Here is a 17,614-nt window from a genome sequence, read left to right on the forward strand (position 1 = left end):
GGCGAACAGGGCAAGACGGCCCCCAAAGGTGATGGGGGGGGGTGCGTAAGCAGTGACACAGGGGCTTTGCAGCTCTCGACCAACGTGCCAAAATTGGGCCTTCAGTTGGTGTTGATGTGCGACAGAGGAGATGGTGGTGGCTGATGGGCACGTGCGCTGAGATCTGAGGCGCTGTCAGGCCGTCTCCTGGTACCAGATGTAGGTTGGTTGGTATGGGGAATAGGGGCTTGGATGGAACCATGGCTTGAGTTGCCGGTGTGATGGGATCCCTAGGGTGCAGCCTGGGACTGTGGGACCATTGTGCCTCATGAACTCTCTCCAGCCTGGGCTGTCTCTCACAATGCCTTGCTAGTGACCAGCTGCAAACCCGTCCAGGTGCGGTGATCACTCAGCACCACCGCATGTGGAGACCCCACACCCAGCTAGATTGAATGAATGCTCCCAGAGCCACTCATGAATCACACAGAGAAAGGCACCCGCCAAATCCCCACAGCTCCCAGCACTGTACCTCAGGAATATACCATCCCGTGCTGCTCAAGATGAGCAATGCAAATTTATGAATTGGTTTCCCACTTCATCAATGAAAAGTGGATGTATACTGGCCTTCGCAGACCTGAGTACATTTGCCACACGCTTCAGGCAAACTCACTGGTAAAGATAAACAGCTAAACACATATATTGACTACATTTTACTGTATTGATAGATTTTAAGTGATATTAAGTGACAGGCAAAAAGTCAGAGTTAGTTACCGAAATAAAATAAAACATAAGCCACACAGTCTAAACTCTCAACCCTGTTAGACGGGGCAACATCTAGATTAAGCAGTTTTTCTCACCCCACTGGATATTGCAGTCCATAGTATACAGATTTTGTCCTTGAAATCTTGATCAGTCCCCTCAGTTGGAGTCTTCAGAGTGTCCTTGTTGCTTGCAGCATAGGTGGGTGAAGGAGAAAGGCCCAGCCTGCTTGGAAAACACAAGTCCAGGCACATCTGGGGGGCGTTGCTGAGTCTCCAAGCAAGGTTGAGCAACTCCCCTGGTGTGGCTTCATGCAGGTAAGTCATTGCATTGTAGCTCCCTCGCTGGACAATGGCTGTTGATGGGTTGTTTGACACCCTGCCCGCGTGTTGGTGACTTTCCTTGCTGCTGCCCCTGGGGAGCTAGTATCTGGCTGATTCCCAACTTACAGCATGTTTTAGTGACCACCATACAACACAATTCTCATAACTTCATATGCATTAACGATACACATCTATGGACAGAGAAATGACTTTCAGTAGATCATAACCTTTCCCCGATACCTTAGAAGGCCTGCTTTATATTGCAAGATCACAATCATACATAAATGAGGAATATGGGGGTTAAGGGTGCTCCCCCAAGGTAGAGAATGTCACAGCTGGTGACTGGGGGGCTGGATTGTATGTTCCCACCGATCGGACGGTAGCCCTTGAGTCATTCAGGGAGTGGAGAGCCTCATCTGTCTTGGCGAAGAACAATTTGTCCTCATTGAAGGGGATGTCCTGGATGGTAGATTGGATTTCCCTAGGAAAGCATGTGGATTGGAGCCAGACTTTCTGACACCTAACCAAACCCGTGGCCAGGGAGCAGGAGGATGTTTCCACCACATCCACTGCGACCTGTAGGCAGACTCTGGCCATCAGGCGGCCTTCCTCCACCAGAGCCTGGGACCTGTGTTGCTTGTCCTGTGGGAAGTCCTCCAAGAACTCAGCCAGCTTCGCAAAACTGTTGAAATCACACTTAGCCAGCAGAGCCTGATAGTTTGAAATGCGGAATCGCAGGGCTGCGGAGGAGCAGGGTTTGCAGCAGTGCCGGTTCAGGTGCTTCACCACGTTATCTGGCAGGGTGGAGAAGTGGTGCCTCACTCACTGGTAGCCGCATGCACCACCAGCGAGGCCGGGGCCGGGTGGGAGAAAAGAAAGTCAGCTCCCTTAGATGGCACAAAATAGCAGCGTTCTGCCCTCTTAGGTGTCGGGGCACAGGGGGTGCCAGACCTCCAGTGCCGGGTGGAGGATGGCCTCGTTGATGGCGAAAGCCAGGTATGCTGGCCCTCAAGGCTGGAGGATGTCCAGCAGTTGATGGGATTGGTCCTGGACCTACTCCAAGGGGATACTCAGACTGAGGGCCACCCTCTGCAGCAGCTCCTGATACTGGAGGTGATCACCAGGAGGTGAGAGGGTTGGGGAGATTATGGTTTCGTCCTGGGAAGAGGACTGATGGTACTGGGCTGCATTCTGGGTTCACCTCTTTGTCTGAGCTGGACGGTTCCAGCAGACGGGCATGGATGGAATGGTGCAAGGCTGGTGGGGGTAGGTACAGGGGGTGGTACGGATCCCACGTGGGCCAGTGTAGCCATGGGGCCGGGTTTGGTGGATACTGTGGGTCCCAGGAATAAGAGTGTCAGTGCAGCTGGACCAGGGGGCAGCCCGTCGGGTGCGGTGGACGCACTCGGGAGTCTGAGCTGCACCTGGACATCAGGGAGAACGATGGCTCCTCCATGGAAAAACCCTCCAAATCTGAAGAGGCCTGTGGCAATGACAGGACTATCGGTGCAGGTGGGCCGGCAGTCGCCAGATGCAGATCCTGACCCAGAAAGAGTGGCGCATCCTCTAGAGTAGGTGGCTGTGGAGCCAAGAGGAGCAGAGAAGGCGGCTATGGCAAGTTAAGGTGCACTGTCACGGGTTTAGCCTGTCCAGGTGTCCAGGGCACGTCCTGATGTCCACCAAATTGGAGGCAAGGGATGCACAGAGTGGAGCGTGGGGACTCCTGCCAAGATGGAGGGGTGTGCCTCAGAGGGCTGCTGTATTGCACGGTCAGTGTGGGAGTCAACAGTGCCCAAAAGCGGCAACAATCTACTCTAACTATAGGTCCGTACACAACGAAGAAAACAATTAAACTAACGAACTATACACAACGGATTTGAGTGCTCTCATAGAAGCTACAAGCATGAGGAGAGAAGCTTCCGACTCCGACCGTGCCGTAAGAGGGAACTTGTATCCTCATTTGGAGCATGTGGCAACTTAAGACACATGTGCAGGTCAACGGACACTGCTGCTGAAAACGTCCGGCTCTGGTGCATGGTGTGCATCCACTTTTGGAATACAGATAGCAACATCACTCGAAGAAGAACCAGGTAACGAAGGAGCAGGCACAGAGGTGGGTATGAGCGTTGAGAAGCCAGTGAGCTGCTGGTGCTGCTGGCCTCAGAGCCAGCCTGCTGGCCTCTGCACCCGATCAGGTGGCATGGCTAATCAGGCAGCCTGCTGCAGGCCAGCTGTACTGATGAGGCTGCCTGGAGACTAGCTCCGCTGCAGGCCCTGATTTCTGACAGATCCTCATTAAGCATGGCCTGATATTCCTGTTTGGCTTCCGCTGGTAGTTTGTCCATGAATTTAGCCATATTATCCCAAATGTAAAAAACATCTCTGGCTAAGACAGCCTGGTGGTTTGCATTCCAAGGTTGAATAAATCTCTCTACCAAAAAGATCAAGCTTTTCTGAGTCTTTGTTTTTGGGGTTACTATTGGAACATCCTTATCTTGTCTTTTCATTGACTGCAGTAACCACCACCAAAGCTCCTGGGGTAGGACTGAACAAAATTGGCTCATGACTCTGGGATGACACATGGTATCTTCTTCTATTTTGTTAGCTGTAGGTGTTAAAGACACAGATGTCTGCCAGAGTATTTTTTTAATGGGCTCCAGATTGCTGGGTCCTGAGGTGTGTAAAGTACCTACTAATTTATGTGGATTCTCCTGCACCGGATCCACCTGGATCCCCAGGGAAGTGGTCACACTCTTTAACAGCTCTTGATAGGTCTTATAATTGTCCAACTAGGAACAATGATGTCACTTTGTCAAATAAAGTGTAGGATTCGTTCAATGGTGACTGTACAGGTTCATCTTGTAAAGTTTGATGCAGTATGTCCTTGTCAGATGGGTTGGGTATTGTCAATATCACCTCTACCACCTGACTGATACCACGGTTGGTAATGAGATCAACACCAGACATTTCTTGCTGTCATGGAGGTGACTTAAGACAGACGAGGCACGGGGCAGGCTGTACAAGATGCTGGAGGCATGACCGCAGAGCTCCAAAAAAGCCAGTGATCAGACATCAGGCCCCACTTAAAAATATCCCATGGCATTCTGTCTGTAGACCTGCTCCTGTGAGAGTGCTGGGCTGAGATCTCAATCTCAGTGAAGAAGGTGGAGGTGAACCTCAGGACTCCCTGTAATAGGATCTAGCAGCATAAGATCCTACCTCCAGTTCCGAGGAGGAGTAGGAGTAGTCTAAGAGCCACATAGGTGCAGTACTGGGGGGAGCAGAGGGAGCTGGAGACTAGGCCTGATACGCAGTGGTGGACACTGGGGAGCACTGGGAGCTTACCCGCCCATGGTACCGTAAATCTGCCTTGGAGATTCACTGAAGATTTCTTAGCTGTTGCCAGTATCAAGAGCCGCAACATTTAAGTCGGTGCTGGGTGAGCCGGTGCCACAGATGTAGTGGGTACCGGAGCTCGCATAGAAGAAACAGATAGTGCAGAGACATCCACCTTGTGAAGCAGAAGGAAGTCCAGCACTGAGAGGCAGAGGAGGTTGTTGGCTGCTGCGTATGCCTGCTGTTGTCAGTGCCAAGAATGGTGGGTGGACAGCAACATGCAAGGATCAAGGTTTCGCCACGGCAGGCCCTGGTGATGGACTCTGTTTCAGCAGTACTGAGGTCAGTGCCAGAGTCATTGACTAGACACTACAAGCCAAAGTAGTATCAAGTACTAGGGAGTGCCTAGCCAAGGCCCATGCACTAAACCTTTGTACCCGACTTGCTTCTGGAGGGTTCTGCAGGAGACTGAGGTTTCTTTGATGAAGACTTCTTAGGCTTTGAAGACTGTGCTGACAGACATCTTCTGACTTTTCAATGGCACTGGAGAAGCAGAATAAAACCTTCTCCCTAGGTACCGGTGACAGGGTAATGTGAAATGTCCGGACGTGCACTCCAGGATGGAGTGGTGTCTGCACTGGTGTGCACTGAATGGCTGGGCTCTGACACTGGACCTTCAACAGACTCAAGGAAGAAGTGCCAGAGCCCCACCTCTCTGGACTTCTGGGTCTCCATTTGAACCCGCTCCAAATCTGGCACTTCTGTCTGACGTGACCTCTCCCGGGCAGTTCAGGCAGTGGGAATGAGGATCACTATCTCGCTTAGATTTTCTAGTCAGAACAGTGCTTAAATCTCAGGGACTTACACAAACCCCAGTACCAGGTGACAAGGATGCCAGAAAGCAGCCCAAAACCAAAGTAAAAACATAAAAATAAAAATTTGTCCCACTACATACGAACTGTAACTCCCACTAACAATTATTTACACTGTTTTAGAGAAATTCTCAGTTCTGAGAGAAAAGGGAAAGTTGTGTGATGAGAAACACAACATGCTCCAATCTCCAACTCCAGAGGGTGACAAGAAACTGAACAGGGTGTTGGGGCAACTCCACCCCTTTAAACCTTCAGCTGGGAGCATGCGTGTGTGGAGGGTACATGTGCGGCCATGATGGGTACCGCTATGGGAAAAAGTCTCTGGTTCCAATGCACAGGGTGTGCACACTCCTAAAGTGGAATGGACATGTGCAGTCAAAGAAGAAGAATCTCTGCTAGGGTCAACCAAAGGGGAAAAAAACCCAGAATTAGTCACACACTATCTGCCTGAGAAGATGTTGGTGCAGATTTCCCAACTCTGCTTGTGCCTGACTTCGGCTGCATTGGTTGTAAAGACCAGACTGGATCTGGATCAATCTTCTGATGAGATAACTGGCTCTGTGGATATGGGGAAAGTGGTGGACGTGATAAACCTTGACTTTAGCAAAATTTTTGATATGGTCTCCCACATTATTCTTGCCAGCAAGTTAAAGAAGTATGGATTGGATGAATGTACTATAAGGTGGATAGAAAGCTGGCTAGATTGTTGGGCTCAAAGGGTAGTGATCAACGGCTCGATGTTGAGTTGGCAGCTGGTATCAAGCGGAGTGCACCAGGGGTTGGTCCTGGGGCCGGTTTTGTTCAACATCTTGATTAATGATCTGGATGATGGGACAGATTGCACCTTCAGCAAGTTCACAGATGACACTAAGCTGGGGCGAGAGGCAGATATGCTGGAGAGTAGGTCCAGAGTGACCTAGACAAATTGGAGGATTGGGCCAAAAGAAATCTGATGAGGTTCAACAAGGACAAGTGCAGAGTCCTGCACTTAGGACGGAAGAATCCCAGGCACTGCTACAGGCTGGGGACCGACTGGCTAAGCAGCAGTTCTGCAGAAAAGGACCTGGGGATTACAGTGGACAAGAAGCTGGATATGAGTCAAGCCTGTGCCACTGTTGCCAAGAAGGCTAACGGCATATTGGGCTGCATTAGTAGGAGCACTATCAGCAGATTGAGGGAAGTGATTATTTCTCCCTACTTGGCAGTGGTGAGCCACATCAGGAGTATAGCGTCCAGTTTTGGGCCCCCCACTACAGAAGGGATGTGCACAAATTGGAGAGAGTCCAGCGGAGGGCAACAAAAATGATTAGGGGGCTGGGGCACATGACTTACAAGGAGAGGCTGAGGGAACTGGGGTTATTTGGTCTGCAGAAGAGAAGAGTGAGGGGGGATTTGATAGCAGCCTTCAACTATCTCAAGGGGGGTTTTCCAAAGAGGATGGCGCTCGGCTGTTCTCAGTGGTGGCAGATGACAGAACAAGGAGTAATGGTCTCAAGTTGCAGCGGGGGAGGTTTAGGTTGGATATTAGGAAAAACTTTTTCACTAGGAGGGTGGTGAAGCACTGGAATGAGTGGAATCTCCATCCTTAGAGGTTTTTAAGGCCCAGCTTGACAAAGCCCTGGCTGGGATGATTTAGTTGGGGTTGGTCCTGCTTTGAGCAGGGGGTTGGACCAGATGACCTCCTGAGGTCTCTTCCAACCCTAATCCTCTATGATTCTGCACTGAAACCAATTACCATTACCAATTACCATTACCCTCTGATCCCACTGAGGGTTACCAAAAGAAACTACACCATTTGCTCAAGAAACTCCCTGAAAAAGCACAAGAACAAATCCGCACAGACACACCCCTGGAGCCCTGACCAGGGGTATTCTATCTTCTACCCAAGATCCATAAACCTGGAAATCCTGGACACCCCATCATCTAAGGCATTGGCACCCTGACAGCAGGATTGTCTGGCTATGTAGACTCCCTCCTCAGGCCCTATGCTACCAGCATTCCTAGCTATCTTCGAGACACCACTGACTTCCTGAGGAAACTACAATCCATCGGTGATCTTCCTGAAAACACCATCCTGGCCACTATGGATGTAGAAGCCCTCTACACCAACATTCCTCACAAAGATAGACTACAAGCCATCAAGAACAGTATCCCTGATAATGTCACGGCAAACCTGGTGCCTGAACTTTGTGACTTTGTCCTCACCCATAACTATTTCACATTTGGGGACAATGTATAACTTCAAACCAGCGGCACTGCGATGGGTACCCGCATGGCCCCACAGTATGTCAACATTTTTATGGCTGACTTAGAACAACGCTTCCTCAGCTCTCGTCCCCTAATGCCCCTACTCTACTTGCGCTACATTGATGACATCTTCATCATCTGCACCCATGGAAAAGAAGCCCTTGAGGAATTCCACCATGATTTCAACAATTTCCATCCCACCATCAACCTCAGCCTGGACCAGTCCACACAAGAGATCCACTTCCTGGACACTACAGTGCTAATAAGTGATGGTCACATAAACACCACCCTATACCGGAAACCTACCGACTGCTATTCCTACCTACGTGCCTCCAGCTTTCATCCAGACCACACCACACGATCCATTGTCTATAGCCAAGCTCTATGACACAACCGCATTTGCTCCAACTCCTCAGACAAACACGTACAAGATCTCTATCAAGCATTCTTACAACTACAATACCCACCTGCGGAAGTGAAGAAACAGATTGACAGAGCCAGAAGAGTACCCAGAAGTAACCTACTACAGGACAGGTCCAACACAGAAAATAACAGAACGCCACTAGCCGTCACCTTCAGCCCCCAACTAAAACCTCTCCAATGCACCATCAAGGATCTACAACCTATCCTGAAGGACGACCCATCACTCTCACAGATCTTGGGAGACAGGCCAGTCCTTGCTTACAGACAGCCCCCCAACCTGAAGCGAATGCTCACCAACAACCACACACCACACAACAGAACCACTAACCCAGGAACCTATCCTTGCAACAAAGCCCGTTGCCAACTGTGTCCACATATCTATTCAGGGGACACCATCATAGGGCCTAATCACATCAGCCACATTATCAGAGGCTTGTTCACCTGTACATCTACCAATGTGATATATGCCATCATGTGCCAGCAATGCCCCTCTGCCATGTACATTGGTCAAACTGGACAGTCTCTACGTAATAGAATAAATGGACACAAATAAGACGTCAAGAATTATAACATTCAAAATCCAGTTGGAGAATACTTCAATCCCTTTGGTCACTCAATTACAGACCTAAAAGTGGCAATTCTTCAACAAAAAAACTTCAAAAACAGACTCCAAGGAGAGACTGCTGAATTGGAATTAATTTGCAAACTGGATACAATTAACTTAGGCTTGAATAGAGACTGGGAGTGGATGGGTCATTAAACAAAGTAAAACTATTTCCCCATGTTTATTCCCCCCCTTCACCCTCCACTGTTCCTCAGACGTTCTTGTCAACTGCTGGAAATGGCCCACCTTGATTATCACTACAAAAGGTTTTTTCCGCCCCCCTGCTCTCCTGCTGGTAATTGCTCACCTTAAGTGATCACTCTCTTGTTACAGTGTGTACGGTAACACGCATTGTTTCATGTTCTCTATGTATATAAATCTCCCCACTGTATTTCCACTGAATGCATCTGATGAAGTGAGCTGTAGCTCACGAACGCTTATGCTCAAATAAATTTGTTAGTCTCTAAGGTGCCACAAGTCCTCCTTTTCTTTTTGCAATTCAGTAAAGTGTCTGCAATGGCTTCCCAATACCAAGGACAAATGTTTGGAAGTCAAAGATGACCTCTTGTTGTCTTTACAGAACCATGATTAACATAATCCTATTTCAAAATTTGTCTCTGGAAGAGTTCTTGAACTAAACAAGTTCTAACCAACAATGGGTAAAATCCTCAATCTTACATTGTCCTGCCTTTGACATTTTACTTCTTCTGCTTCTCTTTCTGGCCAAGCAATGAAGAAACCAACACTAAGTCAGAAACCTGAGGTATTTTAACCAGACTCGACAGCAAGGAACTCCCAATAATACTAGGCTTGCAGATGCTGTATTTCCTGAGCCTAAAGCCTTCTATGATAATTCACAGATTATGAGAACAGAAAGGACCACTGTGATCATCTAGCCTCACCTCCTGAATAATGCAACTCTTGAATAACACCATAGGACTTCCCAGACTTAATTCCTGTTCAAACTACAGCATTTCTAAACTAGAATGTTTAGAAAAACATTCAATCTTGATTTAAAAATTGCCTATTATGGAGAATCCATCACAATCCTTGGTAAATTGTTCCAATGGTTAATTAATCTCACTGTTAAAAATGGATGCCTTATTTCCAGTCTAAATTTGTCTAACTTCAGCATTCAGCCATTGGATTGTGTTATGCTTTGTCTGCTGGGTTGAGGAACCCATTATCACATATTTGTTCCCCACGTAGACACTTACAGATAGTGATCAAATCACCTCTTCACCTTCTCTTTAAACTAAATGGACTGAGCACCTTGAGTCTATTCATTATAAGGCAAGTTTTCCTATTCTTTAATCATTCTTGTGGCTCTTCTCTGAACCCTCTTCAATTTATCAAGAACCTTCTTGAATTATGGACACTAGAAGTGGACATATTATTGCAGAAATAGTTGCACCAGTGCCAAATACAGAGGCACTTCCAATCTGATATTCCCCTTTTTATGCATGCACATTGTCACATTAGAAGCTCACATTCAGCTATTTTGGCCAGTGTAACATTAGCAGCTCATGTTCAGCTGATTATCCACCATGACTCCCAAGTCTTTTTTAGAGTCACTGCTTCCCAGAATAGAGTCCCCCATCCTGTTAATATGTATATATACATATAAGAAGAAAGGATGTAGGCCATTTACATTCAGCTATTAAAACATATTGTTCACTTGTGCCCAGTTTACCAGATAGCTCTGCATCAGTGACTGGTCCTCGTTATTTTTAGTACTCCCCCAATTTTTGTGTCATCTGCAAACATTAATAGTGACAATTTCATGTTTTCTCCTGGGTTAATTACAAAATGGGGCCAAGAACTTCTTTAGAAACACATCTTCTCAACGATGATTGTCTGTTTACAGTTAACTTTTGAGACCTATCAGTTAATCAGTTCTTAATTTTATATCATTTTAGTTTTTTGATCAAAATGCCATGGTGTACTAAGTCAAATGCCTTACAGAAGTCTAAGTATATTACATCAACATTATTACTATTATCAATCAAATTAGTAATCTCATAAAAATATATCAAGTTAGTTTGACAGGACCTTTTTTTCCATAAACCCATGTTGACTGGCATTAATGGTATTACTGTCCTTTAATTCTTTATTAATCGAGTCCCGGAAGAACTACTCCATTATTTTGTCCAGGATTAATGTCAGACAGACAGGCCTGTAGTAACCTGAGTTGTCCCATGTATACTTCTTAAATATTGACACAACAATATAACCTTTCCTCTGGTCTTCTGGATCTTCCCCAGTGTTACAAGACTTACTGAAAAGAAACATTAACAGTCCTGTGAGCTCCTCAGCCAGCTCTTTTAGAACTCTTGGATGCAAATCATCTGGACCTGCTGATTTAAAAATGTTTAAGTTTATTAGCTTCTGTTTAGCATTCTCGTGAGATACTATTGGAATGGAAAGTATATTATCATCATCATCAGCAGCATATATCACTAGATCATCTGTTATTTTGTAAAATATAGAACAGAAAATACTTATTGAACACTTTTGCCTATTCTGCATTATTCACAATTCTGCCATTTCCATTTAGTAAGGGAACAATACTATTATTAGCATTCTTTGTGTTCCTAATATAGTTTAACTTCTTACTGTCCTTAATTCTGCTCGTCGTGGGTCTTTGTGCTTCCCTTATAAATTTTCTACAATTCCTAGCTTCTGATTTATATTCCTTACCATAAACTTTTTAGTACCAATGTTCTTGAACAGTTTCCAATTATCATTCATATTTCTCTATTTAAATTCTTTCTCCCAAGTGATCTTATATTTGTTTTCAACTTTGTGAAGCTGACCCTTTTAAAAAGCACGAAGTGTGAATATATTACTGGTTTTGATTTTGTAGTGTTTGCTTATGACAAATGCGATTAAGTCATAATCACCTGTATTTAAATTACCACTGATTTTTAGTTCTGTGATTAATTCCTCGTTACCTGTCAAGATGAGATCTAATATAGAATTTCTTTTTGTTGGGTGTAACATTTTTTGAGTTAGGAAAAATACAGTTACCTACCTGGACAATAACTGTTGTTCTTTGTGTGACTGTGCACCGATACATTCCACTGCAGGTGTGTAGGCATCCAAGGTAGTTGAGCTGGAGACTTTTGCCAGGAGTACCACTAGGCAGTGCATGTGACCTTGCTCCTCTCATGCTCTCAGATGATGGCATAAAAGAGGTGGGTCTGCCACCTCCTTCTCCGTTCCTTTGGACCACTGTATGTAACATTCACAATAGCTGGGAAGGTGGGAGGGCCATAGAACTCTGTGTGCACAACACATCTCAAAGAACAAGCGTTACTGTAGAGGTAAGTAAGCAGTTTTCTCCTTCGAGTGAACGTGCACATAAACTACCACTGCAGCTGATGCCTCAGCAGTTCCCTTTCAGATCGAGGGGCTTCAGATCACCTGAACAGATACGGTAACACTGACTTGCCGAAGTTGGCATCATTCCGAGAAGCTTGAGTGATGGCACGATGTCTGGAAAAGGTAGGCCCAGATGACCACGTTTGTGCTTTGTGGATATCTGCTCTAGGGATATTGCTTAGAAAAGCTGGTGAAGTGGACTGAGCCCTGGTGGAGTGAGCCGTTACTTTTAGTGGAGGAGAGACTTCAGCAAGGTTGTGGAACTGACTGCCACCAGAAGCAGCATTTTCATAGACAATAAAGGCATTGAGGTTGCCACCATCAATTCAAAGGGGGATACTATCAGTTGGGAGAGGACTAGGTTGAGATAGAATCATAGAATATCAGGGTTGGAAGGGACCCCAGAAGGTCATCTAGTCCAACCCCCTGCTCGAAGCAGGACTAATTCCCAGTTAAATCATCCCAGCCAGGGCTTTGTCAAGCCTGACCTTAAAAACCTCTATAGAAGGAGATTCCACCACCTCCCTAGGTAACGCATTCCAGTGTTTCACCACCCTCTTAGTGAAAAAGTTTTTCCTAATATCCAATCTAAACCTCCCCCACTGCAACTTGAGACCATTACTCCTTGTTCTGTCATCTGCTACCATTGAGAACAGTCTAGAGCCATCCTCTTTGGAACCCCCTTTCAGGTAGTTGAAAGCAGCTATCAAATCCCCCCTCACTCTTCTCTTCTGCAGGCTAAACAATCCCAGCTCCCTCAGCCTCTCCTCATAAGTCATGTGTTCTGAGATCCCTGACAAGTATCAGACACAGGAGGGTAGCATTGAGTAGACCTTTCAAGACTTGGGAAATGAGAGGGTGAGAGAAAATAGAAATCCCTTTGATGGGTAGATGGAGTGCAAATATGGAAGCCAGGTGAACTCTCAGGAACTAACTGAAAGGCTCAGTGCTTTCAGGTGCAACAGATAGTCCAGCACATGTCCAACCTCTGTGTGATGGGGTGATAAGTCTTGAGATTGCAAACAAACAAAAAATCTCTTCTACTTTGCTGCCCATGTAGCTCTAGTGGATTCTTTTCTGCTACTCATCAAGATGGCCCGAACATCTCAAGAACACAATTTCTCATGAGAATTTGACCAGAGATTATCCATGCTATGAGGTGAAGAGATTGGAGACAGAGCCTTGTCCTGGTTCTTACACAGGAGATCCTCGACTAGAGGTAAAATTATCAGTGACTGGACAGAGTGCTGATGTAGGTCCATGAACCAATATCATCTTGGCCATGCTGGTGCCATGAGGATTAATGTTGCTTTGTCATGCAGTCAACCTTTGGAACCAATCGCCAGGGGATGTTCTGAAGGCCAAAAGTACCAACAGTATTAACTGGGTACAAAAAAGAATTAGATAAGTTCAGGGAGGATAGGTCTATCAATGACATTAGCCAAGATGGTCATCTTCAGGAGACATTATTTCTTATACATAGATTCTGTAGAAGGATAGCTTCCTGGCATAACTGAGATGATCGTGCACTTCCCTGCTTATTCAGATAAAAGATGGTAGTGGCGTTGTCCATAAGAACTTGTATCACCTGGTTCTTGAGGGTGGACAGAAACATCTCACAGGCCCCACCAATAGGTCAAAGCTCCAGCACATTTATATGGAGTGAAACTTCCTGGTGGGACAAAAAGCTTGAGCCTGAAATTGATTGAGATGGGCCCCCAGCCTTTGGCAGAAACATTCATTATAGAGTCATAGCTGGTTCCGGGAACAGAAACAGAACTCCTTTTTACATGTTCCACAGATCCAACCACCAATCCAGAGACTGAAACACTTGTGTAGACACATAAATCCGCAAGTCTGGAAGGACAACATGCCAAATAGAACCAGGCCTGCAGAAAGCGAAGGGGAAGTCAAGCATGTGGAGTTACATATGTGCACAAAGCCATGTGGCCCAGGAGATGTAGGAAGGCATGCCCCAATGTCGTTGGGTCAGACTTGAGGCCTTCTGAATGAAAAGGTATTTTCTGAAACCCTTCCTTTTGAAAGTAAGCCATGCGATTATGGGGTCAAGGTCTGCTCCTATGAAGGTTATGAGTTGTGTTGGTTGTAACTGTGATTTGTCCAAATTTAGTTTTGGGCCCAGACAAAAGAACAGCTCTCTGATGACAAGGATGTTGTTTTGCACATGGATGTTGTTTTGGTTGTTTGATGTTCCGCATACCAGCCAATTATCCAGGTAAGGAAATATCTGAAAGCCTAAATGGCACAGGTGGACGTCTACCATCAACTTGTACTTGGTGAAGACCGCTGGGGTTGATATAAGCCTGAAGGGAAGCACTGAGTCCTAGGCATGGTTGTTGCCTGCTATGAATCGAAGATACATCCTGTGGCTGGACGTACAAGTCGTGAAAAGTGAGGGCAGCATACCGATCTCCAGGGAAGGGACAATGGAAGTGAGGGTGACAATTCTGAACTTGACTTTCTTGATGAAAAGTTTCAGTTTCTTAAATCTAGGATGAGGTGAAGACCAGAAGGGTTATTCCAGACTAGAAAATACAGGTAGAAGCCTTTGCTTCTGTGCTGCTAAGGAACTTCCTCTGCCACCCCAATTCCAAAGGAGACTCTGTGTCTTGAAGTAACGCAGTCTCGTGAAATGGGTCCCTAAAAAGGGGCGGGAAAGGTGTGCTAGGAAAAGGGAAGGAGGTGAATTGGAGAACATATCCCTCCTTTCCAGTATTGAGGACCCACTTGTCTGATGTGATGCTTTCCCAGGCACAACGAAAGAGGGACAGGCATGTTCTGAAGTGATAGTTAGTGTGCTGTCCTCAACTGAGCAGTCAGAATGATTGCTTGGGGGCTGCGGTTGTCAGATGAGAAAGACTTACTGTAGAAGAAGGCAGCTGGCAATGTTGAGGAGGTCTTGACCTTTTTGAGGAATCCAGTGACTTCTGGAAAGAGGATTTATACTAAAGGTGTGGACTAAACTGATTCCTCTTTGTAACTGAAGTGTGAACTCCCAGTCATGAAGTATTGCCGGGTAAGCTTTTAGGGTGGGTGTGCATAGCATCATCTGTTTTGCTGGTAAATAGTTTAGACAGTTCGAAGTGTGAATCTTAAATTGTATTTTGCAGCACCTTTGGAATGCCCGACACCTGCAACAAGGAAGAGCTTCTCTTGGAAATCATAGAATGTCAGGGTTGGAAGGGACCACAGGAGGTCATCTAGTCCAACCCCCTGCTCAAAGCAAGACCAATCCCCAATTTTTGCCCCAGAACCCTAAATGGCCCCCTCAAGGATTGAACTCACAACTCTGGATTTAGCAGGCCAATGCTCAAACCCCTGAGCTATCCCTGCCCCCTAAATCCATGGCAGCCACTGAACATGAAGCCATATCAGCAGCTTCAATAGCTGCTTGAAGGCCATGATGGTTCCCCTCCAAAACTAAAGACAGAAACTGTTCCTTTCCCTCCTCTGTCAACATGCCAGCAAACTTAGAAACTGCTCAGAAATTAATACTAATATATTTAGATAAGAGAGACTGATAGTTAGCCACATGCATTTGAAGAGCAGCAATGGACTAAGCCTTTCAGTCATCTAAATACAGTCTCATTAATTCTTTGTCTTTGGGAGTAGCTTTAAGATGGGATTGATGAGACCGCTCATTAGCAGCTATGACCACTGAAAAACTGGGAACTGGGTAGGTAAAAAAATAATCAATATCTTGTTGAGGAACTTGATATCCCCTTGCTTGGCCATAGGTCGTACAGAGGGTGGGGTCTGCCAGAGGGTTTCTGCCGTCTCCAGCAAGGCTTCACTGATGGGAAGGACAATGCTTCATGGGGCATTATTAGAGTCTGAAAAATATCAAGGAGGCTGTGCAGGTTTTTTTGCTCATGTTCGGCATGCTCTCCTAGGGAAGTGGCACCCTCCTTATAAGGTCCTGGAAGACCTTGAAGTACTCAGGGGGGTTGTGGTGAAAGATGTTGACTCTGGAGAAGATGATGAAATATGGGTGGAAACAACCAGGGGATCCTTCATTATTTCTCCGTCCTCCATAGGGTCCAGTACAGTGGGTGGAAGGATGATAGTAGAATCCTGGGTAGAGGTTTCCTGCACTGGGGAGGAGGGGAATTCCTCCTACAGCGTGACTTTGATGGAGGTCCAGAATACCTCGGAGCAGCCCAAGACCAGTCAGGCCACAGAGGATATTGCATTGTCTGAGTCATCCAAGGTGGGGACACCACGCTGGCGCCTCTTTATAAGAAAACCAGACTTGGTTCATAACCTTAGGAGGAGGTCTGCAAGGAGAGCTAAAAGACCTCAAGGGTGACACAGGGAGTGGTCCCTTTTGGGGTTCCAGGTGGTCTGGCTACAGGAGATACCTGGGGGTTCAACATAACCGAGGGCAGAGATGGTTTGAATTCTGATCAAAGGATTGGTGCTGGCAGTAGCAGCACAATGGGTTGGAGAGACGGCGCTAGATCTCTAGATGACATCAAAGGTAATGACAAGGGTTCTGGCAATGCATCAGGAGGGGTGCTGAGGACACCGGAGTTGTCTTCATAGGAGCTGATTTTAGCAAGGAGAGTCCACTGGGAGAGGCACCAAAGATCCCTGGGCAGCAAGGCCTGTGGCGTAGAGGGCACCCAAATAGGTAAGTATCCGTCCATCAGCGCCGATAGTGACGGTCAGGTGGGAACAATGAAGATGGAGCCGGAAAGAGTGAAGACTCCGGCATCCACAGCTGGAGTCAATAGTGCCGCCTCAGATGGAGCGGGTGAAAGTCTAGATTTGTGGTGTCTCAGACTGGTACTGGAGGTCTCACTGGAAATCCTTTTTGGAGACTGAGGCTTTGAGCACTTGTCATCATCAGAATGCTTGGAGTGTTTCTGAGGAGGCTGCTGGTGAGAGAGAAGGGCAACATTTCTCATCAGACTTGTGCAGCTGGAGGAGTAATCCTTGTGGTCTCAGTCCACTATCTTGTGGTCAGGCCTCGGTTCCGAGGTGGAATGCATTGCCTCTTTCACAAGGGAAACTGAGGTAGAAATCCCTGATTTTTGTCCTGGTGAAGGAGGTGCAAATAGGGCATCTGTCCCCACATAGCCATCGCCAAGGCAAACCCAGAAGCTCTTGTTCTTACCCATCACAGGGGAAACAGCCCTGCATGCTGCACGCTGCTGGAAATTTGGGGATCTTTTCAGAATAAATCCACCAGGTACCTATAGCAAACGCTATAATTCGACTGGCAACCCTACTCTAAACACGACTATCTATAACTATGTACATGACAGGAACTTGGAAACACCGGCTAACCAAAGCAAGCGCTAGAGGGGGCTTCAACAACTCTCACCCACCATGGCTGGTAAGAGGGAACCAAGAGGGAGGCGGCGAATATGCCCTTATCTGAGAGCACAAGAGCAGGAGCACATGCTTCACCTACTGGTACGGCTGGCAAAAGTCGCGGACGTGAGTGCACTGGGTGCACAAACCCCTGCAGTGGAGAGTGTGTATGTGCACTATCTCTCAAGGGAGAAAGGTCACCTATCATTCTGGGGCTGTTAGTGCTGGCAGAAGGAGTCCTCCAGCATGTGTCATTCAGACTGAAGTCCCCCATGGGCGCGGAGCTGGTTTCCTGCACATTATAGACCAGGACTTTAGGGGCTGGCCATCCTGCTCCCCAGTGGGAT

The 17,614-nt window shown here is 46.7% G+C and overlaps 1 protein-coding gene across 2 annotated transcripts in view; it reads right to left on the bottom strand.

Moving 5' to 3' along the window:
* The window catches only part of SHANK3 (SH3 and multiple ankyrin repeat domains 3), a gene marked incomplete at its 5' end in the record, with an annotated part of 664,505 nt that overhangs the window by 77,876 nt on the left and 569,015 nt on the right, over nucleotides 1-17,614 (bottom strand). The window lies entirely within an intron of this gene.

This window comes from Lepidochelys olivacea (assembly GCF_965140295.1).
Source record: "Lepidochelys olivacea isolate rLepOli2 genome assembly, chromosome: 1".
NCBI classification, from domain to species: Eukaryota; Metazoa; Chordata; order Testudines; family Cheloniidae; genus Lepidochelys; species Lepidochelys olivacea.